The following is a 7433-nucleotide window of genomic DNA, read 5'->3' as shown; positions in this document are numbered from 1 at the left end:
GACCATGAGAAACAAGATTCTCTGGTCTGATGAAACCAAAATTGAACTCTTTGGCCTGAATGCCAAGGGTCACGTCTGTAGGAATCCTGGCACCATCCCAACGGCGAAGCATGGTGGTGGCAGCATCATGCTGTGGGGATGTTTTTCAGTGGCAGGGACTGGGAGACTAGTCAGGATCGAGGGAAAGATGAACGGAGCAAAGTACAGAGAGAACTGAAAATAGCTATGCGGCGACACTACCCATCTTACCTGACAAGCTTGAGAGGATCTGCAGAGAAACTCCCCAAATACAGGTATGCCAAGCTTGTAGCGTCATACCCAAGAAGACTTGAGGCTGTAATCACTGCCAAAGGAGCTTGAACAAAATACTGAGTAAAGTCTGAATACAGTTTTTATATTTTTATTATTATTATTTTTGCAAAAACTGTGTCATAACACCTAGCGGTCAAACAGGAAAATGGTTCCAATCATTTTTCCTTTTTATTCATTTTAGAAACACTTAAAATAATGGCTGTGTTTCGTGTAGGCTTACCCTGGCGTGACTTTTAGCAATATTCGGCTCTATTTCCTCTCATATTATAAAACTCTATCATCAAAGTAGACATCATGCAAAACAACAACACTGCAAGCTCCTGCAAGTCATCTCTAGCTGTAACCTTTGATAACAGGTATTGTGTCAATTTAAAACTAATTAACTGTGGTGGCAGGTGCAGTGATGACCGCTGAGAAGGAGCTGAGTGTAGAGGGAAGCAGTGTGGTGAGGGAGGTTATCGTCTCATGTATAAAGAGGGATACGTCCTCCAGTAGCTCAGAGATGGAACCTGGTGAGAGTGAGGATGAATTACCTGCGGTGAGGAACTCAGAGTTCGGGCCTCGTTAAAAGGATGATAAGGATGATTCTGGCCCAGTGGGAGTGAGATTTGTAGAGAGAATGGATACATATGTGGTGTCAGGTTAGGTGGAGAAGAGGTTGGGGACTGTTGAGTTGGTGAAGGTAACTCTGAGGGGACTCGTGATGATTTATTGTTTCTCCTCTGTCCAGAGGGAGCGGGCGCTGCGGATTACGTGATTAGAGACAGGAATTGTGACTTGACTTGTTCTCCGGAACAGGGTGGCATTGAAAGGAGTGATAACGGGGTTAGGTTTAAGTGTTGAGGATGTGCAGTTGAAATGGAAGATTCCAGGTGTCTGTGACACCCTCCATTTGGTAAGACGTAGAGCCGGTGTAGAGCGTGGGGAAACAGAGAATACATTATCAGTCATGCTGGATTTTGATGCATAGTCTCTGCCAGATAAGATCAAGGTAGGAAGTGTCAGTTATCCCGTGAGCGATTTTGTTCCGTAAATACTACAGTGTATTAGGGGTGAAGTTTATGGGCCTGTTGCAGCAGTTTGTAGGCGTGAGATGCCTAGATGTGACAAGTGTGCAGGAGGGCATGAGATGAAGAAATGTGTGGTATCGGTGGAGAAAGTTTTATGTGTTAGTTGTGGGTGTGCTAACGGGCAGGAGATCTGAGGTGTCAGGTGAGAGAAAGGCAGATTGAGGTTGCCAGGGTTTCAGTAGTACAGAAAGTGTTGTAGCAGAAGCAGTGAAGGGAGTGGTAGAGGATGATGGGTACAGGGTGAGGGATCTTGAGAGGATTGCTATGAGTAGGCAGAGACCAAGAGAGAGTGATGGGAAGAATATGTGCTTCAGTAAGGTGGGCTTTTTAGCATTTATAGCAATGGTTTTCAATTGTACTGCAGAAATGGATCAAATAGTCCCAGAAAATAGAGGCTGTGGTGGCAGCGGCAGAGAAGTACTTGGGATTGCGAGGATTTACTGCAGAACAGCTGCAGGGGGTGTTGAGTGGTAGTGGTCTGGCGTAGGACTAGATGGTGTTAAATAGTGGAATGGGGTGGTGGGTTTCTGTCGTGGAAAATCGCCACGAAGGGACTCAAAATCAAACTTAAATGAATAATTATTTTTTATCAGCAAGCTGGAGAGGTTCCAACAAACGTAAAAGCACCATAGTACACGTCGGTCTGGAGCTCTGCCGGGGCAGTCCCGTTAGTTGTCCTATAGACTGCTTACACAGACAAGTTATATTTACATGATTTAGCTTATTAATAATTAATTAATCATTAACATTTGGTTCCTGCATGAGACCGACCAATACCTCACAAGGCTTCTTCTCTCCAAGCTGAGACCTTGAAACTGAGATATCCCTTTTGGTTCCCAGAACAATGTTCTGGGCATATTGCCAATTGGTCTGAGGAGGTCAGTCACCTGCACGAACCAAGAACATTTTCCCTCACATTTTTTAGAGCGGGCTAATACTTGGCAGGGAAATGTTGTATTAATTACCGTATCAATGAATTTAATGTATGTAGTCTGTGAATGGCCTCACACACCAGTACAGTAGGTGGTAGTGAGCATTTCTCCTTTGCCAAGATAAAAAAACGTATTTCTAAAATGTTTTGCACAAATGTGTTTACATCCCTGTTAGTGAGCAGTTCTCCTTTGCCAAGATGATCCATCCACCTGACAGGTGGGGACATATCAAGAAGCTGATTTAAATAGCATGATCATCATTACACAGGTGCACCTTGTGCTGGGGACAAGAGTAGCTGAGTAGGTGCTTGGCAGCATCTAATGGGGATCCCTAACAAATACAAAAATGCCACTCTAAAATGTGCAGTTTTTTCACACAACACAATGCCACAGATGTCTCAAGTTTTGAGGGAGCATGCAATTGGCATGCTGACTGCCGGAATGTCCACCAGAGCTGTTGCCAGAGAATGTTAGGTTAATTTCTCTACCATTAGCTGCCTCCAATGTTGTTTTAGAGAATCTTGCAGTATGCCCATCCAGCATCACAACTGCTGACCACCGTGTATGGTGTTGTGTGGGCGTGCGGTTTGCTGATATCAATGTTGTGAACAGAGTGCCCCATGGTGGTATCGGGGTTAAGGGATAGGATGGCATAAGCTATAGACAACTAACACAATTGCATTTTATCGAAGGCAGTTTGAATGCACAGAGATGCCATGACAAGATCCTGAGGCCCATTGTCATGCCATTCATCCACCTCCATCACCTTATGTTTCAGCATGATAATGCACAGCCCCATGTCGCAAGTATCTGTACACAATTGAACATGCTGAAAATTTCCCAATTCTTCCATGGCCTGCATACTCACCAGACATGTCACCCTTTGAGCATGTTTGGGATGGTCTGGATCGACGTGTATCACAGCTTGTTCCAGTTCCCTCCAATATCCAGGAATTTCGCACAGTCATTGAAGAGGAGTGGGACAACATTCCACAATCAACAGCCTGATTAACTTCATGTTAAGTGAGTCCGAGACAGGGGTGACCTGGTGGGTTCTGAGGTACCTGAACAGATAAAAACAAACAACCTTTATTTATAACAAAGCATTGCATGCATTATCATGGCTTTCACGTACGGGCATAGAGCAGTGGTGTGGAGCCGCTTGCAGAAGTTACACACAGTTTTTGTAGCTTAGAGTCTGGGAAAAATGTGTTCTTTTTATAAATGGATTTCATGCAATTCTACATCATTTTAGATGACTGGAGACTTTCGCAGAATCTTTTTTAATACCTCACAAATGACCAAAATGACAGGCTACTTTGACACTGAGAATCTGAGATCAATAAAAACGACCTTGTCTTGAATCCATCAATAGACTAGGCCCCTAAGTGTGCAGAGAAACACATTGTACAATATGAGGAGGAAGATATAGTCCTAAAAAAGCTTTCCGGTTTCACTGACTCACCCAATGATGTGCAGCTCACTCACCGGCCAAAAGCTTATCTCTCTCTTGCTTTACTTTTTTAAACAATGCTGTTCGCTCAATAGGCCTATTTGGAAGTTGATAACTTGGTAACATACAGACATTAGTATTTTATTTTCAGCAGGATCCATTTGCTTTACAACCTGTGTTTTCCAGCGATTGTATTAGAAATATTTGCGAAAGGCCTGTTTTGGCTGCATGCTGTTAACTGACAGATTTGCCACACGTTAGGCATGCCTTGTGATTTGGCTACACACACATTTTTAATTAGCTATGGCTCCTCTGTGGCGAAATTCTAGTCTTACTCCTGGTGTAGTATTGGGAATTATTTAATATCTTTCTGAACAGACTGCAGAGTGCTGCAGCACCTCCAGCACACTTCCCACAGCTATTATTCTATTAGGAGATAAATGATGAAGTGCAATGCTGGAGAGAAGAGAGTTGCCGGCTTATGTCTATAACAGCACAGAGAGGGAGAGAGATCATAGAAAGTGAATGTCATTTTATTTCTGTGAGAGATACAGGCGTGCTTCTCTCTCTCACCACAGCAATGGCCACGCCTTGGTCTAGGCTACAATGTTGCGCAAACAATAAACCCAAGACGGCCCAACATTAACCAATTCTTAGAATATCATGCATGTTTTCACATTACGTTTTTTTAGGGGGCATGACAATTACAGAGGAATCTAAATGTAATTACTCTGATTGCTTTTATTAGGATTTTTACATTGCAAACAGTGGAAATTATTTTTCTTGCCACAAGAGGTAGGCTACCTGATCCTGGCAAATGGGTTCCGGAACGAACGACTACAAAACTGAGAGGTACCGGAGGATCCAGCTCAAATTAAGCACCGCCCTTCTCATATAATGAGGTAGGGCCATCCCAAGGATCCCTGAATGCACCAAAGATTTTTTTATAACTAAACCAAGACCGACCAAAGCTGGTCGTTTCCAATGGGAACAGATGAGTCATAGTGGGCAGAGCCAAGCACGAGCTAGCGAGATCCTATTGGCGTATTCTAGCATACATCTGCATATTTATGTTAGGGAACGCCTCCTCTGTGAAGCGCTCGTGTGCAATAACTCAATTCGCCTTTGCGCTCCTTCTAAATTGATTAAAAAAAGTTTTTGCAACTGGTAAGTCCACAAAACTTTGTCCACTCTGTGCATAACATATTTTAGTTTTGGGAACAGAACTGTATTAAGATCAGATGTTTCATCGATTAGAACATTTGCAGAATATCGGCCAAAATCTATCTCCTTCCATCTTCTCCCACTGCCGGCCAGAACTTCCTCTCATTTTGTAGTGAGTGGAAACGCCAACCGGATGCTTCACAATTATACATCCAGTGAAATATCTGTCTCATTGTTCTATCTGTGGCTGCACTGTGGTAGTGGGGGAACAGGAAGTTCCAGGCAGGCACGCACCATTCTTCAGTATAAAGAAAGTGCCAGAACTGTGATGTCAAGAAGATAACATTTGTGTCCGTTTCTATTTATTACTATAGGTACAGTGGGGAAAAAAAGTATTTAGTCAGCCACCAATTGTGCAAGTTCTCCCACTTAAAAAGATGAGAGAGGCCTGTAATTTTCATCATAGGTACACATCAATTATGACAGACAAAATGAGGAAAAAAAATCCAGAAAATCACATTGTAGGATTTTTAATGAATTTATTAGCAAATTATGGTGGAAAATAAGTATTTGGTCAATAAAAAAAGTTTCTCAATACTTTGTTATATACCCTTTGTTGGCAATGACACAGGTCAAACGTTTTCTGTAAGTCTTCACAAGGTTTTCACACACTGTTGCTGGTATTTTGGCGCATTCCTCCATGCAGATCTCCTCTAGAGCAGTGATGTTTTGGGGCTGTCGCTGGGCAACACGGACTTTCAACTCCCTCCAAAGATTTTCTATGGGGCTGAGATCTGGAGACTGGCTAGGCCACTCCAGGACCTTGAAATGCTTCTTACGAAGCCACTCCTTCGTTGCCCGGGCGGTGTGTTTGGGATCATTGTCATGCTGAAAGACCCAGCCACGTTTCATCTTCAATGCCCTTGCTGATGGAAGGAGGTTTTCACTCAAAATCTCACGATACATGGCCCCATTCATTCTTTCCTTTACACGGATCAGTCGTCCTGGTCCCTTTGCAGAAAAACAGCCCCAAAGCATGATGTTTCCACCCCCATGCTTCACAGTAGGTATGGTGTTCTTTGGATGCAACTCAGCATTCTTTGTCCTCCAAACACGACGAGTTGAGTTTTTACCAAAAAGTTCTATTTTGGTTTCATCTGACCATTTGACATTCTCCCAATCCTCTTCTGGATCATCCAAATGCACTCTAGCAAACTTCAGACGGGCCTGGACATGTACTGGCTTAAGCAGGGGGACACGTCTGGCACTGCAGGATTAGAGTCCCCGGCGGCGTAGTGTGTTACTGATGGTAGGCTTTGTTACTTTGGTCCCAGCTCTCTGCAGGTCATTCACTAGGTCCCCCCGTGTGGTTCTGGGATTTTTGCTCACCGTTCTTGTGATCATTTTGACCCCACGGGGTGAGATCTTGCGTGGAGCCCCAGATCGAGGGAGATTATCAGTGGTCTTGTATGTCTTCCATTTCCTAATAATTGCTCCCACAGTTGATTTCTTCAAACCAAGCTGCTTACCTATTGCAGATTCAGTCTTCCCAGCCTGGTGCAGGTCTACAATTTTGTTTCTGGTGTCCTTTGACAGCTCTTTGGTCTTGGCCATAGTGGAGTTTGGAGTGTGACTGTTTGAAGTTGTGGACAGGTGTCTTTTATACTGATAACAAGTTCAAACAGGTGCCATTAATACAGGTAACGAGTGGAGGACAGAGGAGCCTCTTAAAGAAGAAGTTACAGGTCTGTGAGAGCCAGAAATCTTGCTTGTTTGTAGGTGACCAAATACTTATTTTCCACCATAATTTGCAAATAAATTCATTAAAAATCCTACAATGTGATTTTCTGGATTTTTTTCCCTCAATTTGTCTGTCATAGTTGACGTGTACCTATGATGAAAATTACAGGCCTCTCTCATCTTTTTAAGTGGGAGAACTTGCACAATTGGTGGCTGACTAAATACTTTTTTTCCCCACTGTATGTGTTATGACGAGTTTCTCTGGCATCAAGTAATTCAGTATGCAAGATAATAGTTAAACAGTTAGATGGAGAGTTGGTTCAAAGTATTTAATATTACAGTACCAGATTCACATGACAAGCGGTACCGGCGTAGCCTATTGTCATCTGAATGACTTACATAGAAAACCTCTTAGTTTAAATAATGCTTTTCCGAGCTAATTCCATCCAACAGTTGCCAACCATTATTGAGTGTCACTCCTCACCTCATATAGGATCACCCTATATGGTATCGTGTTGCACCCTAGTCAGGATATTCCATCACGTACTCCTTCTAAGATTAGCACCAGTGGCCCCCCAGCTATCTTGGCCCGCATACCTTCAGGCACCCACCAGCGTCATCCTCCAAATCCTTATGCAGCTCTCAATATTCCAAACATTAACTAATACTTTATAAAAGACGTAATATCAGTATGTAATAGCACGTTTAAACGTTCTAATATCTAAAGAACATGTCATACCATGCTAGGTAACAAATCCATTA

This window comes from Coregonus lavaretus (assembly GCF_964263955.1).
Source record: "Coregonus lavaretus genome assembly, contig: HAP1_SCAFFOLD_109, whole genome shotgun sequence".
Taxonomy (NCBI): domain Eukaryota; kingdom Metazoa; phylum Chordata; class Actinopteri; order Salmoniformes; family Salmonidae; genus Coregonus; species Coregonus lavaretus.
The sequence above is the reverse complement of the archived record's forward strand: the minus strand, read 5'-3'. Positions refer to the sequence as shown.